This window comes from Epinephelus fuscoguttatus, linkage group LG5, assembly GCF_011397635.1.
Source record: "Epinephelus fuscoguttatus linkage group LG5, E.fuscoguttatus.final_Chr_v1".
Classification (NCBI taxonomy): domain Eukaryota; kingdom Metazoa; phylum Chordata; class Actinopteri; order Perciformes; family Serranidae; genus Epinephelus; species Epinephelus fuscoguttatus.
Window position 1 is genome coordinate 43515442 of NC_064756.1, and position 14796 is coordinate 43530237.

The following is a 14796-nucleotide window of genomic DNA, read 5'->3' on the forward strand; positions in this document are numbered from 1 at the left end:
ACCATTGAGGGGGGGAGTACTGTCATGAGTCTGTGTTCCCAGTGTGTCTCCCCTCCTCCGTGTCTGTGTCTCCCTCTCTCCTAGGGGCGGGTCCAGTAAGCCAGCAGGTGTGCAGGCTACGCACCTGTTCCTCATTCTCATCAGTCTCAGTTAAAGCCCGGTCTCTCCAGCCACTCGTTGTCAGATCGTCCAGTTTCCCACGCGGTATACTGTGTTTTGACTCTCGGCTCCTTCAGTGATCTTGTTGCCAGTGTTTCCTGTTGCTGTTTCGTTGTGACTTACTTTGTTTCTCCTGTGATCAGGAATCCTCCTTGCTCACCTGCATTCTGCCTGCGCCTGCTGGATCCGCCCCCGTCCTTCACCGTGCCTCACCGTTGTGCCCCACCACCTCGTCTCTCCACCCTGCCTTCGCCCTGCCTCACTGCACTGCCTCGCCATCCAGCCACAACATTCAATTAAAGCACCTTTAACTCATTCCTGTCTCCGAGTCTCGCTTTTGGGTCCCACTCTCAGCTGTTTAACGTGACAGATATGAATCGCTTGGCTTCTTTACCATTATCACTAGTGAGGCACATTAATTTAATTAAAATGATAGTACTACCAAAGTTCTAATATCTCTTCCAAAGTATCCCAATTCTAATTAAAAAGACTTGATAAAAGTATTACTACTTTTATATGGGGGAACAAACCTAGTTGAATTAGCAAGACCCACCTCCAAAGATCAAAGCGCTCAGGTGGTTTAGCTCTGCCCAATTTCCTCTTCTATTACTGGCCGTGCAACATCCAGAAGTTAATTCACTTGTTCGAAGACACACCAGTTGCAGGAAAGGCAGTTTGGGTGCAATTAGAGTTCTCCTCGTGCCAACACCATTTGGGCTCAGTGGTTTGCACAGCCCTGTCCCTTCTTGGTAATAATCTAAGTTCAAGCATAATAGTTAATCAATATGGGCTCAATTTAGAAGACATTTTGGGCTGCAAGGACCTTCTATCCTCTGCCCCATTAAGTCTAATCACATGTTCATTCCCTCTTGCACAGACCCTGCTTTCACTTTGTGGGTTAATAAGGGGATTAGGACAATTAATAATTTATACATGGAAGACATATTTGCATCTTTTTTTTTTTCTTTTTCGACTTACCTAAGAACCACTTTTTTCGTTATTTATAGGTCAGGAGCTTTGTATAAAAGACATTTAATTCATTTCCAGATAAGCCCATTAAATCACAAATTGACCATATACTTGGATTGAATTTGGAGAGTGGTCGATTGATATCTCAGATCTATTGGCTCATTGACAACATTAACCCTCACCCCATTGAAAACTTAAAAGCAGCTTGGGACTCTGACCTTGGAGTAGCTCTAACTGACGACCAATGGGACTCACTCTTAGACTTGATACACACATTGTCAACATCCGCCAAACATGGCCTAATACAACTGAAAGTGGTACATAGGGTCCATCTTACTAATGCTAGATTGGCAAAGATTTACCTAAACACAGAACCATTATGCCCTCGATGCAAAGGCCAGCCTGCAGACCTAATGCACATGTTCTGGTTGTGTCCAGGTCTCCACAATTTCTGGTCAAGTATTTTTAAAGCTTTTGGTGTGATGTTTGGAATCTGGTGTGACCCAGACCCAATCTGTGCCCTCTTTGGTTTAACATCAAAGGAATCCCGGGCCCTTTTGCCAAATAAAGCCTATGGTGTCATCTACAGCCATCTACTTAATAAGTGTGTAAACCCATCCCCTAGCCTGGTTTTAAGAATCTTAGATGAGACTATGACACTCTCGCACTTTCAGACCATCTCTCTAGATGTGTTCTCTAAATTACTGCTCTCATCTAAACCTACAACCTGTTTATTTGACCCTCTCCCGGCAAAACGAATTAAAGAACTCCTTCCGATTCTTGGCACCCCACTACTCAACATTATTAACAGGTCCCTCTCATCTGGCATTGTCCCCACTTCTTTCAAATCAGCTGTAATCAAACCACTACTCAAAAAACCTACTCTTGATCCTGACGTTCTCAACAACTTCAGACCAATCTCAAATCTCCCTTTCATCTCAAAGGTCCTTGAAAAAATAGTCTCCAGTTAACTCACTGATCACCTTTCACGCAATAGCCTCCTTGATCCTTTTCAATCTGGTTTCAAACCACTACATAGCACTGAGACTGCCCTCACCAAAATAACCAGTGACCTTCTCCTTGCATCTGATTCCAATTCTTCTTCACTTCTCATTCTCCTAGATTTAAGTGCAGCTTTTGATAGGGTCGATCACAACATTCTGCTAGATCGTCTGTCCAATCACGTAGGCATCCATGGTACTGCACTTTCCTGGTTACAATCATATCTGAGTGACAGAAAGCACTGTGTCTCATATAAAAACACTACATCCATATCCTCCTTAGTGCAGTTTGGCGTACCACAGGGATCTGTCTTGGGTCCCTTACTCTTTTGTATATACTTACTGCCCCTTGGTGACATATTTCGTAGATTTGGCATTAACTATCATTGTTATGCCGATGACACGCAAATTTACATTCCACTTACACCTGACAATCAATCCCAAATTACAAATCTTGAATCCTGCTTAGCTGCTGTTACTCACTGGATGTCACAAAATTTTTTACGACTGAATGCCAACAAAACCGAACTACTAATCCTAGGCCCGAGCACCCAACTACCACTCCTCACTGACCTTAGTCTAAACATTGATAACTGTGTTGTCACCCCAAAATCAACAGTTAAAAACCTTGGTGTGACTTTTGATTCATCTCTGTCCTTCGATGCAGAAATCCTAGTTCACGCCTTTGTTTCATCTAGACTAGATTATTGCAATATCCTCCTCTCTGGCCTACCGCAGCGCAGCACAAACAAATTACAACTTGTTCAAAATGCAGCAGCCAGGATACTTACCAAAACCAGGAAATATGAGCACATAACCCCAGCTTTAATCACTCTCCACTGGCTCCCAATCCAGTCCAGATCAGACTTCAAGCTGCTTTTACTCACCTATAAATCTCTTCATGGCCTAGCACCCCCATACTTATCCAAACTAATCACTCCATACGTTCCAGCACGTGCTCTCCGTTCACAAAATGGTAACTACCTCACAGTCCCCAAAGTTCACAAAAAATCAGTAGGTGGTAGAGCATTTTCCCACCGTGCCCCACTTCTCTGGAACCGGCTCCCCCAACCACTAAGGGATGCTGAATCTGTTGACATTTTTAAATCAAGACTAAAAACCTATTTATTTTCCCAAGCATATGGCACAACTTGATAGCACTTTTTTTTTTTAATCTGTAAATTGTATTTTTCTAATGTATTTTATCTATGTGAACTGTAAAGTGTTTCGAGACCATGTTTATGGTGATTTTACACTTTAAATAAAGCTGAATTGAATTGAAATTGAATTGTGTCGTAGCCTTCACTACACTCCTTGCGAGACGTTTGATCCTTTTAAGATGGAAACAACATGCTCCCCCATCCTTCTCCCACTGGATCAAAGACGTTATGTATTTCTTAAAACCTGAAAAAATAAAATAGACATTTAAAGGGTCCTCCCAGACCTTTGCTAAGATATGGAGACCCTTCCTGGACTTTCTGACTCTATACACGAACCCTTTGATAAAGAGTGAGGTGGGAGTAAAGGATAAGGTGAGAGGTCCTATTGCAATAGTTACAGCAGGTTTTTTTTTGCTTTTTGTTGTTGTTGTTGTTGTTGTTGTTGTTGTTGTTGTTTTCCCCTTTCTTTTCAATCCCCTTAAATTGCTTGTTATAACCCTTTATTTACTCATGTTTAATTAGTCTTTGTTTGTGTAACTGATACTGTATTTGATTATCTGAGTATGGCTCTTCTTCCTCTATATTAATATTCTGTACCATGCAATCTTAAGGACGAGTGGGTGGGGTGGTGGGGATGGGGATGGTTTTTTTTTCATTTGGCAACATGCTTGATGATTATTGCTTTTTTGTATTTGGGAGATGAACTGAATCAAGTATGCCTTATTTGTGTTGTTCTGTTTTTGTGGGATAAGCACAGTGAACCATATCAATTTATGTTGTCCTTTAAATTAATTTAGTGTCACATGTTCCTTACATAGAAATTAGATTCTAAGAGTTTCTGGGAACAATTGGCAACTTAAACTATTTTAGGTGATGTGAATTTTTTTTTTAGCAAGCTACATTCGTACTGAGAAGCTGCTGTGTGAAGACAAAGTCTTACAGAAAAAAAAAATCCAACTGTGTAACTACACAGTGTACCTGTGTCTTGTGTTTAGCCACAGCCATAGTTTTCAACATCCCCTGTTTGTCTCAGGACCACAGACTTAAATTTAGCCCACAAGTCACCATCTTTGTGGCATTTATGGATTTTTGGCAGTGAATAGGACTCTATGTTTATTTCTTCCAATGCATGTGTGTGTTGACCTCAAGTATATTGTGTTTGTTGTGTGTGTGTGTGTGTGTGTGCGTGTGTATGTGTGTGTGTGTGTATATTAACTGAGCTATGTGCTTATCATCAGTAACTTCTGTGCTCATCGGAGCCTAGCTTTGCCTGTGCGTATGAGCTATATTGGTAGTAAAATCGTATTCCAAAATGGTTCCGTTATCATCCAGTTTCATTATGAATAAATGTGGCTCTCTTAACGGTCAGTGACTGCCCAGCCTGACCTCACAGCACATCTCTTAGTAATACTGTTATTTTTCCAAGGGGTGTAAACACACACTAATTTTAATCTATTAGTAAAAAATAAACTACTATATCGGGTATTATGGAACAGCATGGACTGACACTGGAAACACGAATAATAATTTGCCATGTAACATCTTTTTTTTAAAAATGTGAAATAATCTGAAACAACATGAAATGCCTTATCAAATCTACATTTTAATCCCTACATTAAGATACGTAGGGGCCCCAGATCAAAAATGAGCTGCAAGGCCACTATCAGCCCCACCTTCTTCCCCTTCTCTGTATAATGTGTACATTATTGTGGAGGACCACCGAGCCTCAGGTTGGTTGTGTTGTAATTTCATTAAGCACAAGCGGACTGAGCAATGTGTGCTAACTAAGATTGATTCACCTGTGTTGGCAGCTGCAGGTGAATTGCAAAAGAAAATAGACAACCTGTCGAGTGATTTGAGAGCTGAAATCCTCAATGTACGCTCAGACCTTACTAAAGTAATTGATGATATACAGAAGGAAAGCATGATGTTTGCAACAGGCGTTGGAGATCTCGAGGAGGGAGCTAATTGCTATGATAACCGGGTAGTGGAGCTCGAAGCTAAAGTCACCACACTGTCCTTGCAAGTAACCCAGCTGATGGACAAGACTGAAAATTTGGAGTGTCGACATGAGCTAACTGTAGGCTGATCGGTGTGGAGGAAGGATTTGGACTAGGATTTCAACTACTGCAGGAGACGCTGGGCTTGGATTATACTCCGACGCTTGACCGGGCACACAGGGGCTTACAGCCGAGACCAAAAGAGGGGGGCACCCTGCGACCGGTAATTATCAAATTCCACTACTTTCAGGAGAAAGTTGACGTTCTCCGAAAGGCCATGGGACGGGGCCCATTTTTCACAACGGTAAGCTTTTCACATCTACCCGGACTACTCGGCCGCGGTCAGGAAAAGGAGAGCAGCCTTCACTGATGTCCGGGATTTACTTTGCCGATGCCCAGGTGTGAAATATGGTCTCCTATATCAAGCTACACTCAAGATCACGACCCCAGCTGGTGAACAAACGTCTTTGGAGGACCCGACCAAGGCAAAGCGCTATATTGAGGCCAACCTGTGCCCATGGGAGACAGAGGGAGAGTGAAAATTAATGTTTGGGACCATGACAGGTACTATTTATGCTACATTGTGAAGCTACAGCCGGTGGAACAAGCTGGCCAAGTACCGATCTGTTTACTACACTGCAGTTGGTTGCATTTTACGTTTGGACTATGATTGAGACTGAGGGATATTTGCAGCCATCATGGAAACATAGACGGAAAAGCAAAATTAGTACTTTGGGAACTGGGAGCCACTGTGGAAATGCGTGTAGCAAAAAGACATTAGGTTACGGTGGCAGATTTGTTAAGTGCAGGTAATAAGACTTTACACACACACACTTTATCTGGACCTGGAAAATCTTTTTCTAATGTTAAGAGATTTATTTATTTTTATGTGAATTCCGGAGCTATAATGCCACTTTTTAAGTTGAATTGTGACTCATTTTTTCTCAGCCAGTTTCTAACTTATTTTATTGATTGATTTATTTTCAATTACAAAAAAAATTATAATAATGTGGGTGTATGTGTGGGTGTATGTGTGTGCATATGTGTACATATATGTGTATGTGTGTGCATGTATGTGTATGTATATCTATATACTGTATATATATATATATATATATATATACACACACATCTGTCTTTTTTTTCACATGTATCTTTATTGGGTTGTCAATACATAACAATATCCACAGTGCCACATGATACCCATTTTTATCGACCATATAAGAATAAAACACAAGCCGACCCTCCCACCTCCCCAACAACATCAAAACAACAAACACACAAACCAAACATACATATGGGAGGAGTTCAAAGAAGTTCTGGAATTTTTTGTGTATTGTGCTTAGGGCTACATGGTCGGTTGCATACCCAAACCTATAAAATTTGTAACATTTATTCCATAAAATAACTTAATGTATTGTGTTAATCTCCCAGAGAAGAGAGAGAATTGACATAGGACAGAATGGGATTCCAAGTTTTGTTGAATTTTTCAGAGTGACCCCTTAAACTATTTTTAATTTTCTCAAAGAAAAGGTAGGACAATAAGTCTTTCAGCCAAGAATTAGGCGATGGAGGTTTCTGATCCTCCAGTGAAGTAAGATACGTCTGCAGGCTACCACAGAAGCAGAAGCAATGATATTGCTCTCCTTTGAGGTAAAACAAGTAAATTCTTAAGGAACACCGAAAATAGAGGTCAAGGGGCTCGGGACCACAGCTCTATTGAGGGCTTTTGAAAGTGTATCATAAAAAGAGGACCAGAATGAACTCAGCTTTGGACAGGAGAAAAACATTTCTGTGATTGGCAGGGGATAAACAGCATCTGCCACACACGTCACCTGTGTTAAACAGTTTATCAAGTTTGATTTTGGATAGGTGTATCCTATGTAAGACCTTAAACTGGATCAGTGTCAGGCTAGCACAGGATGCAGTAGAATTGACCCTGTTCAGGGCCCTCTGCCACCACTCATCTGAGAAGGAAGTACCAAATTCTTTTTCCCAAGTATTTCTAGATGTCAGGGGAGATGATAATAATGACATTATTAACTTTACCACAGCTGAAATGAATCCACAGGCTACAGGGAAGGGTAGCATTGTATCAGTAAGAGAATCAGGTGGTTTATGGGGAAAGTTAGGTAGGTTGCAGTGGACAAAGTCTCGGGTTTGAAAATATCTAAATAAATGAGATTGTGGGAGGTCAAATGTAATCTTAAGATTGTCAAAAGATGCAAAGACACTGTCAACAAACAATTGTTTAAAATGAACCAGACCTTTCTCCTTCCACACAGAGAAGACTGGGTCGAGTGCGGCAGGCTGAAATAAATGGTTGTCACAGATAGGCAATAAAAGGGAAGGAGAAACAATTTTAAGATGCCGTCTAAACTGCCTCCAAATCTTTACAGTGGATAGGATAATCAGGTTAGAAGTGTATTTGGCAGGGTATGAGTTTAAGGGAGCGCATATTAAAGCTGATAAAGACGTAGAGTCACAAGAGCAAGCTTCCATTTGACACCAATCTGTAGAAGGGGAATTGTATCAAATGTGGATTTTTTGAATATTGGCTGCCCAATAGCACCATCTTCTTTATTCCTTTGTAAGATACAATGTTTTGTTCTTGGGGTCTTGCCTGCCCAAATAAAAAATGAAATGCTTCTATCTAGTTGCTTAAAAAAAGATAGGGGAAAGAATATTAGTAAACATTGAAAAAGGAATAGAAACCTGTGTAAAACATCCATTTTAATTGAGTTGATTCTACCAAAAAGTGAGAGGGGGAGAGTATTCCAGCGTTGCAGATCTGATTTCACCTCTTTAACCAACTTCAAAATGTTGTGCTTATAGAGTGAGGCAAGACTATATGAAATGCTAATTCCTAAGTATTGGAAGCCAGAGGATGGCAAGCAGAAAGGAAGCATCTGAGCTGGGATCTGTTTTGCTGTGTTATTAAGAGGGAAACATTCACTCTTCCTAATGTTCAGCTTGTAGCCTGAAAAGGAGCCAAATGTTTGTAAAATGTCAAGAATATTATTGATGCAAGCCATTGGGTTTGAGACATAAAGTAAGAGGTCATCGGCGTAAAGCGAGACCCTGTGCTCGATCCCGTCTCTGTAAATACCAGTGAAAAGTGGAGAGCTCCAAAGAGCAATAGAAAGTGGTTCAACTGCAACAGCAAACAGTATAGGCGACAAAGGACAGCCTTGGCGGCAGCCACGATTTAAGGAGAAAAGTTCAGATTGAGTTGAGTTAATAGTCACACTAGCAGTAGGGGCACTATATAACAGTTGAACCCATGAAATGTACGTTTGCCCAAAGTCAAATCTGTTAAGAACTGAAAATAAATAACCCCACTCCACGCGGTCAAATGCTTTCTCCACATCCATAGTAATCACCATTTGAGCATCCTGTGTGTTTGAAACCGGTTTGGTTGCCAGAGATGATACTTGGTAGGCAGGGGTCAAGACGGCTAGCAAGGATCTTAGCAAACAATTTTATGTCAGAGTTGAGTAAACTGACCGGTCTCCAACTGCTACATTGTTCCAGGTTTTTATTTTTCTTTGGAATTAGTGAAATTGATGCTCGAGTTAAGGATAAAGGGAGATTTCCACACTTCAAAGAATCACTGAACATATCCAGTAACAACAGAGCTAGCTCATCAGAAAATGTCTTTAAAAATTCAGCTGGGAAGCCGTCTGGGCCTGGTGCCTTGCCATTCTGCATTGAGTTAAGAGGGGCTGAAACCTCTTCCAGACAGAGTGGGGCATCTAACTTAGTTTTGGTTGTTTCATGAATGATAGGGAAATCTAAGTTGTCTAAGAATTTATACATTGAAGAATTTTCAGATGGGGCTTCTGACTTGTAATGATTGGCATTATAGTTGGATGTAACCATTACCGATATTACGGTAAATCTCGGTTAATTTTTACACGGTAAGAATTACCGTTTATGTTTAAATTAATTGTATTATCACGGTGGATTATCGCATGTGTAAACACAAAGAATGAAAACATAGCGGAAGGTGGTGATAGCGGCACTCAGGACATTTTCCCCCCAACTAAACGCACAAAGTCTGAGGTCTGGGCGTACTTTGGGTTTCTGAAGAATGCCGAGGGACAGCTGATGGAGGACAACTATCCTGTGTGCAGAACATGCAGAAAGAAAGTTGCTGCGAAGGGTAGCAACACTACACATCTGCTGGCTCATCTCCGTGACCATCATCCACAGCTTTACAGCCAATGCAAGTTATGCCATGCAAACGTCAGTTATTGTGCGAGGGACTTCGGTTTTACTAAGATTGTCATAATGTGTAACTCTCGAAGTATACGGGACATCTGAGCCGTATCTGTCCTCCTAAACGGCGACTAGGTTTTCCGTTTTCGTTTAAGACACTTAGGAGCTAATACTAGCCGAGTAGCTAATAGCCGTATTAGCAGCAATGTTGCTAAGTGTTTCAAAACGAAACGGAGCTGAAAACACTGAGCGGAGAGGACAGAATATAAACTGACGTAACATAACGCTAATTGAGATCAACTATGATTGAATCACTGTGATTATGGTTATTGTATGGCGAGCTAGAATAGACATAGACGGCCAGTTATGCTTTCTCGACATAAGCTCAAGGAAACAACATAAAACGCTGCCGTGTTAACCTTTGACCGAGAGCCTTAATGGACTCTAGGTTTTATAAGGTTAATTAAATTCACTGCACACAGTCTTGACCTAACACACACACACACACACACACACACACACGAGAACATGCACTCCTTTTCTCATACAGGCACTCCTTCACATGCACACTTCTAATGTGTGAATTATTCTGTGTAACGATGACCATTGTCCTTAGGGTTTTTTTGGTTTCTCCTGCACATTTGGATATCTATTCTATATATTGTATGTTTTTTGTTATACTCTTGCATTGTTTTGTTTTATATATATATATATTTTCCTCTCGTGCTAATAAATAATAATATATAAATTGTTTACATATTTTGCTGACTGTTAAGATGCACCAGACAAGTAAGCTTTGTTCCTGTAATTTGTTTACATATTAAACATAAAGTAATTAAAATAAATTTTTCTGTTGCTGTGCCAATCCCGTGTCCCTTTAATGTGAAAGTTTCATTTTAATATAAGATTTTGGCTGATAACATTTTAGTATGATAAGGAAGTTACAAGATTTATTGAAGTTATTTCAATGTATCTATTTTTTGGACAATTTACAGCACTATAATCGAGATATCAAATTTTCCATATCGTTACATCCCTAGTATAATAGAGAGCAAGAGCCTTATTTATCTCAACTACAGTTTGGGGGCTTTTGCGAATTTCAAGAGGCGGATTGGCGCTTAAGTTGCAGTGCTAAAGACATGAGGCCAAAGCGTATTCCATCCTTGTACAGCAAAGCCTTCACTTTGTTGAAGGTGGCCCACTTCTTGGCGAGTGTGGCACTGAAATCTTCAAAAATCCTGATGGAATGGCCACGGTATGAGATGTCCCGGTTCCTTCCTGGTCCACTGCAGTGCACGTTCCTTCTGAGTGTATTTGTGGAAGCGCACAATAAGGGGCCAGGATCCTTGCAGTGGTTTCAGGCCCAAGCTGCAGTGCGCACAGTCCAGTTCCAAGTTGGGATCCAGTAGCGCGCCCCCGATGACTTCTTTGAACATTGCGGACATGAAAAGTCGAGCATCATCTCCTTCCATTCCCTCTGGGATGCCAATCACACAGAGATTCTGCCTTTTGGAACGGGAAACCAGATCTCCAATGGCAAGTTTTCATTAGTCTGGGCAGTAGACTCCAACTTAGATTTCAGTGTGGCCACTTCATTTTCTAAAGTGGTGATTCCATCTGAATGAGCACTGAGAGCCATTTCCATACCAGCGATAGTGGCGGAGTGAGTGGCCACAGTGTCCGTGATCTTTTGAAGAGAAGTTTGAATCGGGACCAGGGCGGTGGTTAAGGTAGTGGTAAGTTCACCTGTTATGTCCTTACGTAGCTTCTCCAGTTCATCAACTAGCATGTCAGATGTTAGCTGCTGGGTGCGAGCTGTCTCTGCGCTGGGGCTGTGGGGATCCATCTTGCTAGCATCCTTGTCTTGTGGGCTGAAATGTTGAGTCAGCTGTTGTTGATGTTTGCCACGACTGCCATGAGATTTACTCATTTTGGTTTGATGGAATAGTGATGAGTGAAATATGGTAATGAAAACCTGGGTGTAGATATTTAAAAATGATAAAATATCAGGGACCAAACTCCATGTGTCCGATCACTCCATCCCACCATGTGATCCCCCATATATATGCATCTTAATCTAGTTTTTATCTATGTCTACCTTGATTAGGTACATCCTCCAACTGCAAGTCTAATGTGTAAGGTGATATCTCAGCTTGTGACCATATAAGTAATAATTCTTGAGGGGCGAGGCTGTGTGCCGAGGAACGCTGATTGGTGGAACATGCACTTGCAGTGTTCGGCACTTCCTGGCACGGGCAGCCACTGCAAACTTTATTTCATTTCTACAAGTTTCACTTGTGTTTTGATTAAAGATGGGTACCGAAACCTGGTACTAAATTATCAAAGACTGTAGTATTGATAAGCGGCAATGGTATTGGTTCTTTTGTGCCGGTGCTGAACTCCTCCACACACACATCCACTCACACATGCCTACACGACACGGTAACCGGTGAACAGCCGAGCGGCCGTGGTGGAAACAAAGTGAAGGTAACTCGAAAATGACTCGAGTTGATTAACCCTTAGCGAGTAAGAAGCCAATACTTTGTCAATATGTGTTCAGCAAGCGTAAATATGTAGACAGTGATATTCAATAAGCTCCGTCCACAGTCTCTCATCCACCGTCACTAACATTATATCTTACACAAGGACAGCACACTAGTTCGGCTGATAGTGAATTGTTACTAATAAGTTCTGTATGTAGACTTACGTTTGACACTTATCTTAAAAGACTTTTAAATTTAGCTGCCTGCTGAGACAAACAGCCTCTACTCTCTACATGAACACTAATGTCTCATTGTGTCATATGGATTACTGTTGATTTATTATGCTGATCTGTTCTGTATGACATCTATTGCATGTCTGTCCGTCCTGGAAGAGGGATCCCTCCTCAGTTGCTCTTCCTGAGGTTTCTACCGTTTTTTTCCCCCGTTAAAGGGTTTTTTGGGGGGGGAGTTTTTCCTTATCCGCTGTGAGGGTCTAAAGGACAGAGGGATGTTGTATGCTGTAAAGCCCTGTGAGGCAAATTGTGATTTGTGATACTGGGCTTTATAAATAAAATTGATTGATTGATTGATTGATTGATTGATAATGTTACCATGTTACCAGCCAATAAGCTCGCGAAGCTGAAGATAGGGCACACGCCAAATCATTTACATCATCACGCTAATGAATGCAAATATAAATACAAATATTCAGTCATTTGAAATTGTTAAAGCGCTATATCATGTTTTTGCAGGAGACATATCTGAATATTAACTCTCAAAAGAGGTTAAGATGTAAATGGATCGGACAAACGTTTCATTCACGTTTTAACTCTAAAGCCAGTGAAACAGCTATTCTTATTCGGAAGGAGGTTCCTTTTGAACTCTCTAAAGTTATCTCCGATATTAATGGCAGGTATGTTGTTGCAGTTGGTTGGCTAGCATCTATGGCCCAACCTGGGATGATTCACAATTCTTTATTAATATCTTTTCAGCACTTCCTGATCTTACCTCTTACAAATTGGTGTTGGGTGGAGACTTTAATTACGTTCTTCATGCCCATTTAGACAGATCAAATCCGAGACCAAATAGTACTCTGTCATCGGCTGCAGTAGCCATTAACTCTTTCCTTTGCTCTTTCGGCCTGTCAGACCCATGGCGGAGTAAAAATCCTACTGTAAAACAATTTTCTTTTTTTCCCTCATCCACCATAGTTACTCCAGGATTGACTATTTCATTATAGACAGTCACCTAATTCCTCGTACTCTTACTCGTCGTCCTCCGCTTATCCGGGTCCGGGTTGCGGGGGCAGCAGCCTCAGCAAAGAAGCCCAGACAGTCCTCTCCCCAGCCACTTCCGTCAGCTCTTCCGAGGGAACCCCGAGGTGTTCCCAGGCCAGCCGGGCGATGTAATCCCTCCAGCGTGTTCTGGGGCAGCCCCGAGTCTCCTCCCAGTTGGACATGCCTGAAACACCTCCAAAGGGAGGCGTCCAGAAGGCATCCTTACCAGATGCCTGAACCACCTCAACTGGCTCCTCTCGATGTGGAGGAGCAGCGGCTCTACTCCGAGTCCCTCCCGGATGTCGGAGCTCCTCACCCTATCTCTAAGGCTGAGCCCAGCCACCCTGCGGAGGAAACTCATTTTGGCCGCCTGTACTTGCGATCTCGTTCTTTCGGTCACTACCCAGAGCTCGTGCCCATAGGTGAGGGTTGGAACGTAGATCGACCGTTAAAACGAGAGCTTTACTTTCTGGTTAAGCTCCCTCTTCACCACAACAGACCGGTTAAGCCCCTGCATCACTACTGACGCTGCCCCAGTCCGCCTGTCAATCTCCCGCTCCATCCTACCCTCACTCGTGAACAAGATCCCGAGATACTTAAACTCCTCCACCTGAGGCAGGACCTCCCCCCCGACCTGGAGTGGGCAATCCACCCTTTTCCGGCTGAGGACCATGGCCTCAGACATTCAGGTGCTGATTCTCATCCCAGCCGCTTCACACTCGGCTACGAACCGTCCCAGCAAGAGCCGGAGGTCACTGTTCGATGGGGCTAGGAGGACCACGTCATCCGCAGAAAGCAGGGACAAGATCCTCCCGTTACCGAACCTGACACCCTCCACCACTCGGCTGCGCCTAGAAATTCTGTCCAGGAAAGTTATGAACAGAACTGGTGACAAAGGGCAGCCCTGGTGGAGTCCAACTCTCACCGGGAACAGGTCTGACTTACTGCCGGCCACGCTTACCAGACTCGCGCTCCTTCGGTACAGGGACCTTAGCCCTTAGCAAGGGGCCACCAACCCATACTCCCGGAGCACCCCCCACAGGATGCCCCTGGGAACACGGTCATGAGCCTTCTCCAAATCCACAAAACACATGTGGACTGGTTGGGCGAACTCCCATGTCCCCTCCAGCACCCTGGCTGGATCCACGGTTCCGTGTCTGGGACGAAAACCACATTGCTCTTCCTCAATCTGAGGTTCAACTATTGACCGGACCCTCTTCTCCAGCACCGTGGAGTAGACCTTACTGGGTAGGCTGAGGAGTGTGATCCCCCTGTTTTTGGAACACACCCTCTGGTCCCCTTTCTTGAAGATGGGGAGTACCACCCCGGTCTGCCACTCTGGCACTGCCCCCGATGTCCACGCAATGTTGCAGAGGCATGTCAACCAGGACAGCCCTACAACATCCAGAGCCTTGAGATATCCAGGGCGAATCTCATCCATCCCCAACAGCAGCTCCCCACCCCCACTGTAAACAGTGTGAGCAAGTTGCCGCCTTCCCCCCCAAGGTGCCGGATGGTTTGCCAGA